The sequence below is a fragment of the Lygodium microphyllum genome, chromosome 3, assembly GCF_053477565.2.
Source record: "Lygodium microphyllum isolate KBCC chromosome 3, Lygodium_microphyllum_v1.1.10, whole genome shotgun sequence".
NCBI classification, from domain to species: domain Eukaryota; kingdom Viridiplantae; phylum Streptophyta; class Polypodiopsida; order Schizaeales; family Lygodiaceae; genus Lygodium; species Lygodium microphyllum.
The window spans coordinates 149,610,312-149,628,863 of NC_141137.1; the positions used below are offsets into that span (position 1 = coordinate 149,610,312).

Below are 18,552 nucleotides of genomic sequence, written 5' to 3' on the forward strand. Positions count from 1 at the left end.
TTCAGGCCCACTTCTAGCACTTAGTTCCAAGCTAACACAGCCTTTAAATGCAACCCATAGAGACATTTTCTAGCGAAGGACCCTCCAACGACACTTAGCTAGGTATTCAGAGAAAGACCATTCTTGTCCATGGGACATGTGTCGAGGCTTTTGCTGAATCGTCCAGGCCCATTCACTTGAGGCACTGGATGGAGAAGACATTTTATGTGAAAAGTTTCCTTAACATCGTATGTGGCACTTGAAAGCACTCGGTTCAAAAGTAATCTAAAAAACTGGCTCGTCTGATTGCAGATCTTTGTCAAATGTATTTGATACTGCAACTAGAGAGTGGCTTTCCAACCTTGACTGAGAACCTTCATTAGGACAAAGAAAAACACCTATGCAGGTTGAAATCCATGCTATTAGGGCCAATACAGCAATAAGAAGCAACTGTCCATCTTGTAAAACGTAGTGCGGTGAAACACATCAGCCCTTTGCATTGGGCATGCCATGGAGTAAAAAAATAATAATAAAGAAAGCGCAGCATTCCATATAGAGAAGAGAGGCAAGTGTGTCCTTGTGAGATCACTCCATAGTTCAACCCTTGATGCCAAGAGCTCGAAAAAGCAGGAGTCCCTACTCAGATTGCAAAAAGTTCTTCCTGTTCTTATGAGACACAAAGTAGAGGCCAACATTAAGAAAATGACGAGTGTATCAACACTGACATTTTGGTCACATCTCAACCACCCTCAGCATTTAGGGTATGAAGCTACAAAAATAATACGCTACTACATGGCAAAGACATGAAGACAATGAGGCTGCTAAATATAAATTTTTGACTTCAATATATTTCCTTGCATATGATTTGAGCACCAAAGAGAACTTTTTTATGCCACCAGCAGGCAAATGGGATAATCGGTACAAAGTTGACTTTGCATGCCAACGAACCTAATAAGGTATCACATGATACAACTCAAGGAAAATATGTTAGTTTTCTCACCATGCACCAGGAAGATTGTAGAGAGTATTACCTGCCTAAACATAGCGGTCACTAAAAAACTGCATTTCAGAAACCAAATTTGAAGCTGCCAACTTTGGCATCCATCACTGTGTCCCAAAATGAGCCAGCATTTCTTTGCTTAGCTTTTGCTGCAGCTTTACTCTCCAGTTCTTCAATAGAACCAGGAAACATCTGGACATACAAGCTCTTGAACTTGTCATGCAAATTTACACGGTCTCTTGTGCCTGATACCAGTTGAGCAGAATTTGGCCGCTTCAGAAAGTCTAATACATTGAGAAGATTGCTCCTGCTCAACAGTGTAAAAAATATCAAGTCTATGTTCATCATGAATCAGCCCAAGTTTACAGCAACAAAAAGTCGACAAAGAAAAGAATGATCATGGTGCTGTAACAGGTATAAAAAGAAATATGTTCAGCTACACAACTTTCGTCTAGTGGAAAGCTATCAATGCAAATCAACAGAAGAAGCTACCTTTGAGCTTTGTACTCCCATGAGCATGATCATATTGAAGCTTAAAATTAGATGGAACAATGGAGCTTTGTACAGATAGGTCTGCATTTTAAAAAAATGAAAAAGATAAGATGGAATCTAAAATATAACTGCCACTGACCTCCTTCACTTAGGCTCCACTTATTCTTGTGAAACTTTTATACCAAAGAAATACATAATACAAACAGTAAAGTGAACAATAGAGCTTACCTGGTCTTGTGTCTGTGTTACTGGCATGACTACCACTACCATAATCTTTTATAAGCCTCTCTTGAAGCTTCAGTTTTTGGAGTATTATATTAGAGGAGTGCTTATTTGCTTCCTTGTTGACCTCTTCGAGTTCGTCGTCACCTTCTGAAGGGGCAGATGCAGATACACCATCCCTCACAATGATATATGGTGTTTCGCGACTTTTTCGACCGAACTTCAGCAAGCGCTTGAAACCTCTTGCAGGTTCTTTGGGTGGAACGATCACTACTATAGACTTTTGAGAGGAGCCCAACTTCTTTTGTGAGTGAGTGAGATCCGTATCAGAAGAATACTGAACTCCAGAAGAATCCCGAGAAGCAAGACTTCCAACTGGGGACTCCACAAGGGTAGCAGCAGAGGGACTGAAGTAGTCAGGAATGATAGCGCCTAGACGCTTCAAACTTGAGCTAGCCGGAGAGGCAGCTTTCATAGGAGAGACTCTGGGCGCATATTGCTCTCCACTTGCTAGATTAGCACGAAATGACGCAGAACCACTTGCTGAGGATGCAATATGCACCACCTGGCCAGTACTCTCAGAGAGAAGTTGAGACAAAGTAGCACTTGGGACTCCCTTTCCAGCTGCTTCATCCCAAGGTGTGTGAGGTACAGAGTCTGGCTCAGATGCAAACTTACTATCGTGACGTTCATTAGTGCCCAATTCCATGGGAAATGAAACAATGTGACAACCCCTCTCAACGTGTGGCAATTTATCATCCTTCAAAAGTTCAGTAGCCTTGGCATCTTCGCATACAGCAAAGAAGCCACCATCTGAGTTATGAGTTACATCAACATCTGACAGCTCTAGAGTCTGTGCTTTCCCTTTCTCCTCCTCCTTGTAAGAAGATAAGGAAGCATCTGCAACTGGGGCTTCCACAGGAATGCATTCCCCATCGCTGGTGTCCATGACGCTCCTTGCAGATGCATGAGCCTCTTCATCAGAAATTCTTGTAGGAGTTCCTGGGACATCTTCGTCAGAACTCTTCACTGCTTCGGCCTTCAGTTTTGCAATCCCTGGCCCAGCACCAGGTCCAATGCCAGACCCTTTGCGCAAAAAGGGCTTCATTTCCTGAATAGGAGCAACAGAACTTTGCCTTATCTTGCTCATGATAGGAGCCTCCACTTTTATGTCAGTTTCAGTGCTCAAGAGGGAGAGGGAGACCTCCCCTTCAGGCATAGGAGATGGATCTGTTAATTCACCTGTCACAAAACTCTGCCTGGTTTGCCTTGGTCGGGTCTTCTTCTCTACCCTTGAACTTCTTTTGGGTACACTGCCATTTGGTCCTGATTGTAAAGCCTTGCTTGCTCCTGGATGCTGAGCAGGAATCCCAGCATCCTTGGAAAGCACTATCGCAGAGCCCGACAACTTCCCTGGAGATGGTTTCATGTTTTCATTCTTCGGGTCTGAAAAGCAAGGAACCAAGGAGGAAAGAGAGTTCTCAGGGGCATTTGAGGAACTAGGGGTCCTCTGGACCAATGGCTTACCCCAGAGTTCCTCAAGGAGTGGTTTTAGGGGAGATGGAAACTATTCGTCTGGAGCTCCCAGGAGTGCTTGAGTTCTTTTGAGATGCATACACCGCCTTCTTTGCCCTATGAGCTTTTGGTGTCAATGCCTGCTCTTTCACCACTCGGGGTGTTAAGGGAGGAGAGGGAGGACTACTATCAGACCTCGAGTAATCCTTTGTCAACAATGGTAGTGGTGGATTGCCATGCCCAACCATTCCATCCTCCTGCCAACAGATGTCAAATATTCATAACACATTAGAATCTATGGACAAAATCTCATGCCAAAACAAATTCAGCCAGATCTTTACCTGGAGTCTTTGCATATCCCTCAAGTTGGCCTAAAGGGCAAGCAGCTTGGCAGCACGAGCCTTGGCATGAGCTTTGTCATTGAGCTTGGCTGTTTGGGCATCCATCTCCGCTTTTCTACGCTCTAGAGTTTCCTCCATCAGTCTTAGTTTGGCTCATCTAGAGTACAGCTCTTAGCCTTTTCTTCACCATCGCTGCTGCTACTGGTGTCCATAACATGGTGTCTCTCTTTACTCTGGCGTTCAGAAAAGTAATTGATACTGCGAATCACGACCGACCCGGCCCGCCGGCTCCCAAATCGACCAACTTGAACCTTTTTTAAAGGAGAGGCAGACCACCTTCTAGGAGAAGCTCTTTGTGAAAGACCTTTGCTTGGGTACCCTTGCGGCGGTCTCATTGGGCTTACTGCTGCAAGCTCATCAGGCAGTGGCATTGGGCTTGTACATTGTGAAACTACAGCTTCATTTATAGCAGAACAACCCCCTCTTGTATCACAGTTATCATACACTTGCGAGGGACTCCAAGATACTCCTCCATCAGCCTCTTTGGTTGGATTTGGCAGCTTACTCTGTAACTTCGGCAAGCCATGCAGGACTGCCAATCTGTCAGACGCCCTCTCCTCTCGTGCGGTGAGCTCATAGAACCAATTGCAGGCTACACTGCAAGAAAAAATAGGAAAAAAGCAGCTGTAAACTTGGGCTGATTCAAATAGCTGCTCTCACTAGATACTCCTTGTTCCAGTTCATCAAGGCTGGCCACTTACATAATGCATCTGTTATGATTACTAGCTCATTCGGTTCTTCATAGTTTGTGATAAACTCCTGCACAGAAAGGTTGCTCCGCCTGTCAATGTTGTCCACTGAAAGCCACTCCTGTTTCATACTCAGGCTGCTGCACAGCCAGCCCAGCTCTGAAAAAAAACCAACCACCTGCTCTTGTGTTACAAAAGGAGACCTTGATAGTGATATAAAATTTCACAGTGACTTGCAAACAACTGCTAGATCACATAGGGGTCGAATCTTCCAGTGAATTCGCCAGATTTCTTGCTTCAACTAGCTGAACATAGAGATGGCCCATATAGCTTGCTTCCGGATCACTGTCAAAAATACTTTTTAGAGATGACTCAACACAAAAATTAGTTACTGACATGCTAAATCAACAATTGAACAAAACAACTGATAGGAACCTTCACCATGTTGTCCTCTTAGATATTCTTGCATACTGGAGAGAAGCATTTGACAGATATTAGCCTATACAACTCACTTAAGAAGGAGGGTAATTCATTTATACCTGTAATCACCTGGAAAGACTGGTATAACTGCCCGACTTGGCCAAACCAAAAGGTCCTTGAGAGCTGCTAGCAAAATATTATGTACATGCCCATTAATTCAACCGTCGAAGGCCTTAATCGTTAAAGGCCTTAATACATGCTGCTACGAACCTGTACTGCAAATATCAATAACACAATCAATTGCTACGTGAAACTAATCTGAATTTGGGCTACTATAAAACTAGAGTACTATACGAGATAAACCCCGTTCTTCCAAGAGACAATGGTTGGAATTTACCTGCTCTCCCAAAAAACATATAGTGGATGTCATTCAGCTCATGTCATTCCACAAAAAAACACTTCAATCCCACAAAAAACACTTGAGTCCCACAAAAATTCAGCTTATGTCATTCCAACTCCTTCCCAAAAAACACTTCAGTCCCACAAAAATCCAACTCATGTCATTCCAACTCCTCCCCACTTTGCAAGGTGGAGGATTCGTTGCCTGCAATCATATGAAAATGGAAAGAATAAGGTCACCTGTGTTATAACATGACTAAAACACAAATTACAACCAAATGGTTCCATACTTACATGATTTAAATAAACATCTAACCAGCAGACTTCAAGAAATCGTTAAAGATTCGATAATCATTTTGATCAAGAACATATCTATCAGTAGCCTCATTGTATGTTAAATGTGCCAATGCAATAATTGACTCAATATCAACCATGTTTAAGTCTGTCACATCATAAGAGTATGTATGGTGTCCTTTCACCTTCTGATACCAACCAAGCTGAACCTCCATCCCTTGTGGTCGATCTACCAAGTCAAGACCTCGCTTGTAATCTACATACCTGCCACCTACCTTCTTTCGCATCTTTTGGACTCTTCCAAGATACCATGTACTATGAAGAGTTTGCATCTTCTTCAACCTATCTTTTGATAGTGTTGAGTTTCCATTGAGTTGACTCACCAAAGTAGACTTGAAGATGAATTTCTTGTCAACCTCCACCACGGGCGAGATAGTCTTGTTTTCATCCTCAATGCTTGCCTCATCTAGAATCCCATCCACCTCATGTTGACTCTCCCACCATGATCACCCGCTTCCCTTATTTGATCGCCCTCTTCCATCCCATCCATAGCAGTAGCTTCCATTGAAGGCAGCGACGGAGATGACGAGGTCATTGCTCTGAGTGAGATTCGACATGAGGTGGATGGGATTCTAGATGAGGCAAGCATTGAGGATGAAAACAAGACTATCTCGCCCGTGGTGGAGGTTGACAAGAAATTCATCTTCAAGTCTACTTTGGTGAGTCAACTCAATGGAAACTCAACACTATCAAAAGATAGGTTGAAGAAGATGCAAACTCTTCATAGTACATGGTATCTTGGAAGAGTCCAAAAGATGCGAAAGAAGGTAGGTGGCAGGTATGTAGATTACAAGCGAGGTCTTGACTTGGTAGATCGACCACAAGGGATGGAGGTTCAGCTTGGTTGGTATCAGAAGGTGAAAGGACACCATACATACTCTTATGATGTGACAGACTTAAACATGGTTGATATTGAGTCAATTATTGCATTGGCACATTTAACATACAATGAGGCTACTGATAGATATGTTCTTGATCAAAATGATTATCGAATCTTTAACGATTTCTTGAAGTCTGCTGGTTAGATGTTTATTTAAATCATGTAAGTATGGAACCATTTGGTTGTAATTTGTGTTTTAGTCATGTTATAACACAGGTGACCTTATTCTTTCCATTTTCATATGATTGCAGGCAACGAATCCTCCACCTTGCAAAGTGGGGAGGAGTTGGAATGACATGAGTTGGATTTTTGTGGGACTGAAGTGTTTTTTGGGAAGGAGTTGGAATGACATAAGCTGAATTTTTGTGGGACTCAAGTGTTTTTTGTGGGATTGAAGTGTTTTTTTGTGGAATGACATGAGCTGAATGACATCCACTATATGTTTTTTGGGAGAGCAGGTAAATTCCAACCATTGTCTCTTGGAAGAACGGGGTTTATCTCGTATAGTACTCTAGTTTTATAGTAGCCCAAATTCAGATTAGTTTCACGTAGCAATTGATTGTGTTATTGATATTTGCAGTACAGGTTCGTAGCAGCATGTATTAAGGCCTTTAACGATTAAGGCCTTCGACGGTTGAATTAATGGGCATGTACATAATATTTTGCTAGCAGCTCTCAAGGACCTTTTGGTTTGGCCAAGTCGGGCAGTTATACCAGTCTTTCCAGGTGATTACAGGTATAAATGAATTACCCTCCTTCTTAAGTGAGTTGTATAGGCTAATATCTGTCAAATGCTTCTCTCCAGTATGCAAGAATATCTAAGAGGACAACATGGTGAAGGTTCCTATCAGTTGTTTTGTTCAATTGTTGATTTAGCATGTCAGTAACTAATTTTTGTGTTGAGTCATCTCTAAAAAGTATTTTTGACAGTGATCCGGAAGCAAGCTATATGGGCCATCTCTATGTTCAGCTAGTTGAAGCAAGAAATCTGGCGAATTCACTGGAAGATTCGACCCCTATGTGATCTAGCAGTTGTTTGCAAGTCACTGTGAAATTTTATATCACTATCAAGGTCTCCTTTTGTAACACAAGAGCAGGTGGTTGGTTTTTTTTCAGAGCTGGGCTGGCTGTGCAGCAGCCTGAGTATGAAACAGGAGTGGCTTTCAGTGGACAACATTGACAGGCGGAGCAACCTTTCTGTGCAGGAGTTTATCACAAACTATGAAGAACCGAATGAGCTAGTAATCATAACAGATGCATTATGTAAGTGGCCAGCCTTGATGAACTGGAACAAGGAGTATCTAGTGAGAGCAGCTATTTGAATCAGCCCAAGTTTACAGCTGCTTTTTTCCTATTTTTTCTTGCAGTGTAGCCTGCAATTGGTTCTATGAGCTCACCGCACGAGAGGAGAGGGCGTCTGACAGATTGGCAGTCCTGCATGGCTTGCCGAAGTTACAGAGTAAGCTGCCAAATCCAACCAAAGAGGCTGATGGAGGAGTATCTTGGAGTCCCTCGCAAGTGTATGATAACTGTGATACAAGAGGGGGTTGTTCTGCTATAAATGAAGCTGTAGTTTCACAATGTACAAGCCCAATGCCACTGCCTGATGAGCTTGCAGCAGTAAGCCCAATGAGACCGCCGCAAGGGTACCCAAGCAAAGGTCTTTCACAAAGAGCTTCTCCTAGAAGGTGGTCTGCCTCTCCTTTAAAAAAGGTTCAAGTTGGTCGATTTGGGAGCCGGCGGGCCGGGTCGGTCGTGATTCGCAGTATCAATTACTTTTCTGAACGCCAGAGTAAAGAGAGACACCATGTTATGGACACCAGTAGCAGCAGCGATGGTGAAGAAAAGGCTAAGAGCTGTACTCTAGATGAGCCAAACTAAGACTGATGGAGGAAACTCTAGAGCGTAGAAAAGCGGAGATGGATGCCCAAATAGCCAAGCTCAATGACAAAGCTCATGCCAAGGCTCGTGCTGCCAAGCTGCTTGCCCTTTAGGCCAACTTGAGGGATATGCAAAGACTCCAGGTAAAGATCTGGCTGAATTTGTTTTGGCATGAGATTTTGTCCATAGATTCTAATGTGTTATGAATATTTGACATCTGTTGGCAGGAGGATGGAATGGTTGGGCATGGCAATCCACCACTACCATTGTTGACAAAGGATTACTCGAGGTCTGATAGTAGTCCTCCCTCTCCTCCCTTAACACCCCGAGTGGTGAAAGAGCAGGCATTGACACCAAAAGCTCATAGGGCAAAGAAGGCGGTGTATGCATCTCAAAAGAACTCAAGCACTCCTGGGAGCTCCAGACGAATAGTTTCCATCTCCCCTAAAACCACTCCTTGAGGAACTCTGGGGTAAGCCATTGGTCCAGAGGACCCCTAGTTCCTCAAATGCCCCTGAGAACTCTCTTTCCTCCTTGGTTCCTTGCTTTTCAGACCCGAAGAATGAAAACATGAAACCATCTCCAGGGAAGTTGTCGGGCTCTGCGATAGTGCTTTCCAAGGATGCTGGGATTCCTGCTCAGCATCCAGGAGCAAGCAAGGCTTTACAATCAGGACCAAATGGCAGTGTACCCAAAAGAAGTTCAAGGGTAGAGAAGAAGACCCGACCAAGGCAAACCAGGCAGAGTTTTGTGACAGGTGAATTAACAGATCCATCTCCTATGCCTGAAGGGGAGGTCTCCCTCTCCCTCTTGAGCACTGAAACTGACATAAAAGTGGAGGCTCCTATCATGAGCAAGATAAGGCAAAGTTCTGTTGCTCCTATTCAGGAAATGAAGCCCTTTTTGCGCAAAGGGTCTGGCATTGGACCTGGTGCTGGGCCAGGGATTGCAAAACTGAAGGCCGAAGCAGTGAAGAGTTCTGACGAAGATGTCCCAGGAACTCCTACAAGAATTTCTGATGAAGAGGCTCATGCATCTGCAAGGAGCGTCATGGACACCAGCGATGGGGAATGCATTCCTGTGGAAGCCCCAGTTGCAGATGCTTCCTTATCTTCTTACAAGGAGGAGGAGAAAGGGAAAGCACAGACTCTAGAGCTGTCAGATGTTGATGTAACTCATAACTCAGATGGTGGCTTCTTTGCTGTATGCGAAGATGCCAAGGCTACTGAACTTTTGAAGGATGATAAATTGCCACACGTTGAGAGGGGTTGTCACATTGTTTCATTTCCCATGGAATTGGGCACTAATGAACGTCACGATAGTAAGTTTGCATCTGAGCCAGACTCTGTACCTCACACACCTTGGGATGAAGCAGCTGGAAAGGGAGTGCCAAGTGCTACTTTGTCTCAACTTCTCTCTGAGAGTACTGGCCAGGTGGTGCATATTGCATCCTCAGCAAGTGGTTCTGCGTCATTTCGTGCTAATCTAGCAAGTGGAGAGCAATATGCGCCCAGAGTCTCTCCTATGAAAGCTGCCTCTCCGGCTAGCTCAAGTTTGAAGCGTCTAGGCGCTATCATTCCTGACTACTTCAGTCCCTCTGCTACTACCCTTGTGGAGTCCCCAGTTGGAAGTCTTGCTTCTCGGGATTCTTCTGGAGTTCAGTATTCTTCTGATACGGATCTCACTCACTCACAAAAGAAGTTGGGCTCCTCTCAAAAGTCTATAGTAGTGATCGTTCCACCCAAAGAACCTGCAAGAGGTTTCAAGCGCTTGCTGAAGTTCGGTCGAAAAAGTCGCGAAACACCAGATATCATTGTGAGGGATGGTGTATCTGCATCTGCCCCTTCAGAAGGTGACGACGAACTCGAAGAGGTCAACAAGGAAGCAAATAAGCACTCCTCTAATATAATACTCCAAAAACTGAAGCTTCAAGAGAGGTTTATAAAAGATTATGGTAGTGGTAGTCATGCCAGTAACACAGACACAAGACCAGGTAAGCTCTATTGTTCACTTTACTGTTTGTATTATGTATTTCTTTGGTATAAAAGTTTCACAAGAATAAGTGGAGCCTAAGTGAAGGAGGTCAGTGGCAGTTATATTTTAGATTCCATCTTATCTTTTTCATTTTTTTAAAATGCAGACCTATCTGTACAAAGCTCCATTGTTCCATCTAATTTTAAGCTTCAATATGATCATGCTCATGGGAGTACAAAGCTCAAAGGTAGCTTCTTCTGTTGATTTGCATTGATAGCTTTCCACTAGACGAAAGTTGTGTAGCTGAACATATTTCTTTTTATACCTGTTACAGCACCATGATCATTCTTTTCTTTGTCGACTTTTCGTTGCTGTAAACTTGGGCTGATTCATGATGAACATAGACTTGATATTTTTTACACTGTTGAGCAGGAGCAATCTTCTCAATGTATTAGACTTTCTGAAGCGGCCAAATTCTGCTCAACTGGTATCAGGCACAAGAGACCATGTAAATTTGCATGACAAGTTCAAGAGCTTGTATGTCCAGATGTTTCCTGGTTCTATTGAAGAACTGGAGAGTAAAGCTGCAGCAAAAGCTAAGCAAAGAAATGCTGGCTCATTTTGGGACACAGTGATGGATGCCAAAGTTGGCAGCTTCAAATTTGGTTTCTGAAATGCAGTTTTTTAGTGACCGCTATGTTTAGGCAGGTAATACTCTCTACAATCTTCCTGGTGCATGGTGAGAAAACTAACATATTTTCCTTGAGTTGTATCATGTGATACCTTATTAGGTTCGTTGGCATGCAAAGTCAACTTTGTACCGATTATCCCATTTGCCTGCTGGTGGCATAAAAAAGTTCTCTTTGGTGCTCAAATCATATGCAAGGAAATATATTGAAGTCAAAAATTTATATTTAGCAGCCTCATTGTCTTCATGTCTTTGCCATGTAGTAGCGTATTATTTTTGTAGCTTCATACCCTAAATGCTGAGGGTGGTTGAGATGTGACCAAAATGTCAGTGTTGATACACTCGTCATTTTCTTAATGTTGGCCTCTACTTTGTGTCTCATAAGAACAGGAAGAACTTTTTGCAATCTGAGTAGGGACTCCTGCTTTTTCGAGCTCTTGGCATCAAGGGTTGAACTATGGAGTGATCTCACAAGGACACACTTGCCTCTCTTCTCTATATGGAATGCTGCGCTTTCTTTATTATTATTTTTTTACTCCATGGCATGCCCAATGCAAAGGGCTGATGTGTTTCACCGCACTACGTTTTACAAGATGGACAGTTGCTTCTTATTGCTGTATTGGCCCTAATAGCATGGATTTCAACCTGCATAGGTGTTTTTCTTTGTCCTAATGAAGGTTCTCAGTCAAGGTTGGAAAGCCACTCTCTAGTTGCAGTATCAAATACATTTGACAAAGATCTGCAATCAGACGAGCCAGTTTTTTAGATTACTTTTGAACCGAGTGCTTTCAAGTGCCACATACGATGTTAAGGAAACTTTTCACATAAAATGTCTTCTCCATCCAGTGCCTCAAGTGAATGGGCCTGGACGATTCAGCAAAAGCCTCGACACATGTCCCATGGACAAGAATGGTCTTTCTCTGAATACCTAGCTAAGTGTCGTTGGAGGGTCCTTCGCTAGAAAATGTCTCTATGGGTTGCATTTAAAGGCTGTGTTAGCTTGGAACTAAGTGCTAGAAGTGGGCCTGAATGATTATTGCAGCTCTGACAATGTCTATCTTAGTACCCAAATGTGCTAGATTGTCACACCTAGCATAGTTCTGTTTTAAGAATTTATCAAAGCAAGGTCTTAGTGCCCAAGTGTGCCAGATTGTCACCTAGAATACGTCTATTTTAAGACTTTATTAAAGCAAAGTCTAGACTCATGCAAGCCCTATGCAGTCTGGCATTATGAAGTTGTGTAGCAGAAATGTTGAGAGTAGACCTGTTTTTCTGTTACTAAGCTATCAAAATTTTTTTTGGCGTCTTCCATCTTTCTACTAATGGACAGTTTTGTGGATAGAAACATTTGTGTAGCCGAATAGCATAATATTTAATTGTGGAAGGAGTGGTTGCACACATGGTCATAAGCCATAGTTGCCATGGTTTGAAAGCCTATGAGCCATGCGAATATGTGCGAAATAGAGTCATAAAATGATACTCTTACAAGGTTATCACACCAAATCAATATGGTGAAGCATGCAATACTGTCATTCTTTATTTATCTCTTCAAGTAAGCCTATTTGTGACTTCTGAGGGGTGTACCTATGGTTGAAGCTTGGCTCACCCAATGGTTCATGAAAGATTGGGTGGTTCAAGCAGTTAGGGTGTTCTTTTGTAATCCTCTCAAAGTCATGCCAATTTTGTCTTTTATGGATTGGAGAATATACTAGAAATAAAAAGATCGGATGGGTCTAGCAGACCTATTCTCAAGGAAATATTCTCTCCTTAAGTGCAGCTACTATTGTCCATCTATTCTTTGTCCCATTCTATTAGATGGGATGGCTATAATATACCTCTGCATGTGGTTCCAATTTTGACAACTACGCTCTTTTCTTTTTGTTTTCAGTTGTTTCCCACTTCAAAAGGGCATATGGTAGTGGTGGATCCTCATAGACATCTCTCAATTTTGTAGGTCTTACAAAGGCTGGTGCAATTGAGGCTATTAATACTTTTTTAACCCTTTATTCTTCCCAACTCCACCATCTAGTTGTATTTTGATACTCGTCGTTGATTCTTCAAGCAAGAGTTCAATTGCATATCTAACACGTGTATTTTTTTGCATATTCATTGGGCATTTTGCTTTCTCAATCTAGAAACTCATTGAACACTTCTCTTCATAGTTAGGGACTTCTCTTCATCGGGTCTGGCAATCCACTCTTGCGTAGTACCAAAGATCTTGTAATGTAAATTATACAGGGAGGGGGGGAGAAATGCATAAGCTTAAAATTTTAAAATTACAGGAGGGTTATTATAATATACCACAAAGATAACAGGAGGTATATATTAAATAGGGCAAAAAAGGTTACAGAGGGGTTTTAAAATATGCCTTTGCACGCACGTGATATCCATGATTTTGTAAGGTGGACCCCCCGGGTCAACTTAGTAGAATCCACAAATAAGACATTGATTAAGGTTCTCACATAAATAATCTCTATCTATAAGAGTTACTGGCTAAACAAGCTCATTGTAGCTTTGTGAACTTATTGAATAGCTTACAAGATAGCCATACCCCAAAATCCATTCAAACTTATGTATGGCACACATGCCATCGTGCTTGTGGAGTTCCTTATTTCCAACTTACAAATAGTGGTGCAAGAGTAGTGGAAAGGTATAAAAGCTTAGGCCACCTACCTTACTAAACTCAAAAACACATCATTTGATCATGGAAAAGACCAAGATAAAGGCCTCATTTAATAAACATGTACAATACAAAAGCTTTGAAAGACCAAGATAAAGGCCTCATTTAATAAACATGTACAAAAGCTTTGAAAGAGGTAATCTGGTAGTATTAGTCACTCAATTAAGGGCTATAAGCAAAAAGTAAGATTTAAGGGCCTCAAACCTTATCATGTACACATTATCATAGGATCTAGCAATGTGGAGCTTGAAATCTTGCATGGAAAAAATATATGATATTTCAATAATAGTTGAATCAATAAATTCTACCCCCTAGGGGTCACTTTGAGCATGAGCCTCCAATGGGTGAGCTTGACATTCTAATCAAAGCCATCAGAGTCATAAAGTAGGTATGAGCAATTACAACACAAGCTAAGCTTGATTGATCAATTTGTGCATGTTGCTCCACTTATGAACCCTTTTCAAAAAAGCATTAAATTTCCATGTTAAGGATGTGATGATCACTAACTCTAAAGACAAATTGATCTACCACATATATACCTTGAAGTCAAGTCAATTGTAAAAAGAGAGGTTAGTGTTGATACTCTAATAATGAAGGGTATGACTTCAATACATTATAGTACTATTTTCTAAATCAAGTTGGTCAACCAAGTTAATGCGTACAAATAAGAAGCTCAACTTATATAATGACACTCCTCGTGCACAGCTAGGAAAAGCTAACTCATGTAATTGTGGAGATTGAAAGAATTCATGCCCTTTTCTATGTTCTTTTGATTCAAGAAAGTGTTGGGAAAGAGATCCTCTTGGAATGACCATTCAAGTCTCAAGTATCATGCAATCTTGAGTACATTCACAAACACATCTCTTGGCATTCCAAAAAGCTTAAGTAAGCTTCATTTTTAGCTCTAGGGAACTTTTAGAAGGGAAGAAGAAGAAAATAGCTCCAACACCATCATGCATAGCCTAAATGAGCAAGGGAACAAGGACTTGTTACATTAATCAATGCACAAGAAATGAAATTACAACTCATGAGTGAGTCCAAATCATTAAAGGCAAACAAAAGACCATCAAATATCAATGACAATCCAAAATTGATCCAAGGGCGGCACCAAAATGCAATACCCAACCTCCCAAGTCTTTTAAATCTAAATGGAAAATGTATATCAAGTGAAAACAGAACCACAAATGGTGAAGTAACTTGGCATGGTGGGTGCTTAAGGCCCTTCTCAATGCACAATGATACTAGCAAGGCGATAATCTCCTATAGATTTCCAAAAGTAGCCACAAAGCTAAACTAATAGCACCTTAGGAGTGTAAGCCCATACTAGTTCAGAAAGAACGACCTTAAAAGTCGGTTTTAAAGGCTCAAGGTAAGGAATTCCTTATAGTGATATACAAGCACAAGGAACTACTTATTATGCATCCAAAGCAATAATAACCTCGCCTATTTCTCAAACCATGTAGCTTAAGCTAGATGAGGAAATGAAAAATACCATTAAACCCATATCTTGGAATTGACGCTAGTAGCAACACTTTTCTACTATACTAATGTTGCTCCATCATGGGAAACTAGAACTCCCACAACCCCAGACATCATTATGGATTCATGGACTCGGCTACAAATTAGTTCAATCTATACGTAAGGATATCCTATAATTGAAAGAAACTAAAGTATCCAACCGGAAGTTGAATTTAGAAAAATATTTGGAGGTTAAGAACCAACCCCACCATTAGGAGAGTATGTTTAAACCCAAGCTCCTAGTTGGAAAGAAATTCAATTACACTTGATGCTTGATCTATAGAACAACTAAAAAGCTAGCTGAGGCAATACATCTCACAATGGAAGAATGCTTTATCCAATTTGATACCACATTTGGTACTCTAGCCATAGCCTACATAGTGATTGGTGTGGGTATTGTGTATGGCAATGTTATCAAGGTCATGGCCCATTGGGATACACCATGGGAAGATCACAAATACATCTATCATAAGAGTATTTGCCTCCAAGAGGGATTCCTAAAGACTTTGATAGAGGAGGGGGCTAGAACTCTTTGACTCATAGCACCCTATGCGCCTAGAAGATCTCAAACAAATAAACAGACTCCAAAATTCCCTTTTGAATAGAGTGGTGCAAAGACTTTGTAAAACATAGCGTAGAAATTACTAATGCAAATAGTAATCTTATGACCAATGCCAAGTAGTGATGGACCATTAAAACACACCAATACAACTCCTCGATGTTTTATAGACCCACTTCTATAAGGTTAATAATTATTGCACACAATCTAGAGTCCCCACCAAAACTTCAAAATCATTCTATATTGGATAAGGTGTTGCTTGCAAAAGTACTCCATCATACCATATGTGTATTAGCATGTAGACATTCGACTTACAGTCCTTAGCAAACCTTCAATATAATTCATATTTCTATAATTGGTGGATACTTTTACACACTTTGTTGATTGTACATAAGAATTGATTTGTAGTTAATCTTCCCCAATTGAGCAGTTTTTCCTTCCTTGTGCCAAAAAATCCCTTCAGAAAATGCATTTTTGTTTTTGTGCAGATAGCATGACATAGATCTACCCTTAATAAAGATCTAAATACTCCAATAGTTATGAGATAGAACCTAAATGACCTATAGATTGATTTAGCCCATATAACAAAAAAGAAAGCTAGAGATCCAAAGGTGTAGTAGACTCACCTAAATCCATCACCTTGTTGTAATTTGAAAAGAATGGAAGGCTTGATAGTAGTCTCATGATCCATGCATTACTCCTCAAGTTGTGACATGTCCTCCTTTGTAGTTGCACCATTTTAGCTCTAGTATTGAGAGAAGAAGAAGGAGAAGAGGAGGATGGAGATGCCACATGTAGTTGGACTTGGCCTAGCTGACTCACTGAAGTTGACTCAACTTGCATGCGACTCGATTCTAATAGGGTTATGTGGGTAGTATTTGTACCCTAGTAGTCGCACCAAGCAATTAAAACAAATGATAGACAAAATGCCCCATCGCACATTAGAACAATCTCAACAAGCCAATCGACATGTAGGAGTCCCACCCCACCAATGGAGCACTTATCCACCAAAAGATTTGGCTCCATCTACATTGAAGAAAGAGAGGAAGGCACATTTAGTGAGGAAGAAGCTAAAAAGAGAAAAAGAGATGAGGAAAGTAGACTTGTAGAAGACATGAAAAAAGAGTGGGTGAAAAAGAAAAGGAATGATAAAAAATCAACCTCTACCACTAGGAATGATTCTCAAAAGGAATCAGAGTTTGGTACTACACTAGAACAATCAAAGAAAGAGTTTGAAGCTAGAGGAGCAACTCATTTCAAGGAGTACAAAGGCACCTCAGTAGCCCTAAGGATGTCTTTTGAGGTAGGAAAAGTTTGTGAAAGAAACACCTCCAAGGGCTACTACCTTCTAAGATTACTCGCAATCATATAAGAGCTAAAGATGAAATGGCATGGATGAGGAAGAAAATAAAAACTAAAGAAACTACTAGTATGTTCACACTACAACTAACTCTTTGGACTGACCCACCAAAATAAATTGTATCTTTGGAACTATGTCCACCCTCAAAAGACTTTGCAAATAAATTAAATGGGATAGTTTGGAGCAATCAAAGAGTGGCAAGAGCTCCAAGTCTAGCTAGAGGAGAATGCTACATCTCAAGAAAATGTTGAAGCCTCTACTCACACGAACCCTTTTGATAGCACAATGGAAGATAGAGGTAATAACAACTACCATGGAGGTAATAAAAAATACCATAGAGGAGATGGAAGAGATGCAAACACATAATGAAGAAGCAAGAAACAAAGTGGTCGAGCTGACAATCTCAGAAGAACAAGAGAGGACAATAGCAGTAGCCCGAAGCACGAAATAAAGTGGCGAAGTTCACAGTCTCACTAGAATAAGAGAAGACAAAAGTAATAGCCCTAAGCAAAGAGCTAGAAGACACCCACCAAACATAATGAACAAATCAAGGTGACTTTCATAGGGTTACAAAGCATCATAGTCACTTCCTTGGTGAAAGCAATTAAAAGTGCATAAGGAGAAGCAAAAATGGGACAAAAGGCTAAGGATGGCCTTGGACTTGGTAGATGCTTTGTCTAGAAAGAGTGATTGGAAGGAACAAGTTGCGATATGTGGGTATATCATTGCTGTGCACCAAGAATTTTATAGAAAGGCCATCCTTACTACCGCTGCACCATGTATAGATGATGTGGAGGAGCTAAAGAAAAACTATCACTAGCCACATTTTCCTACTACATGACTTTGGCCAAGAAATGAAGTGCACACATATGCACATGCTAAAGGAAAGTTAGTACAGCAACTAAATTTTGTAGGCTATGATAATAAAGAGCTAAATGAAATGAGATTCTAGATGACTATATCAATACTTTCAATGTCAAGCACATTGCCCAACCCTTGGGAAGAGGTTGCCACACAAGCTTTAGAATAGTTTGCCAGAATAGAAAAGATAACAAGGCCACTCTTAGAATGAAGCCCATGGATGGACGAAAATTGTAGCCAGAGTCATGTTACACTATCCTAGAGGCAAGTGAGCACGCCTGGTTTGGCTTGTGATACACTTCTCCACTAAAGAGAGTTTATGTAACTTTTTTCCCATATCTTAGATGTTATGGTTTAAATTATGATCCAAAGGATCGCGGCAAATATAACTTCTCGAAGATCCTCAATGTGCATGCCATAGAGCCTAAAAACATATATATATTCCAATTGAGAGATTTGAAGGTATCCTTTGTTACCTTCATAAGAAAGTTCAACAATTTCCCTAATATCCATCTATCACCACCTACAACTACCTCAAGCTTCCAATTAAACTACTTATCCAAAAGCCAATGCTATATGAGGATAGGCCATCTCTTATTCTTTGATATCAATGCCACGATTGACATAGTTGTTATGATGGCATGGCTCCCTCTCTAAGAATTTATGCTTCTGTCATATTG

General features: G+C 41.1%; 2 pseudogenes; one reads left to right on the forward strand and one right to left on the reverse strand.

Annotated features, from left to right (window-relative positions):
* Positions 1 to 1,045: 1,045 nt before the first annotated feature.
* Positions 1,046 to 6,006, reverse strand: LOC148039025 (uncharacterized; annotated as a pseudogene).
* A 292-nt stretch (positions 6,007 to 6,298) lies between these two features.
* On the forward strand, positions 6,299 to 10,879 carry LOC148039026 (uncharacterized; annotated as a pseudogene).
* The last annotated feature ends 7,673 nt before the right edge of the window (positions 10,880 to 18,552 follow it).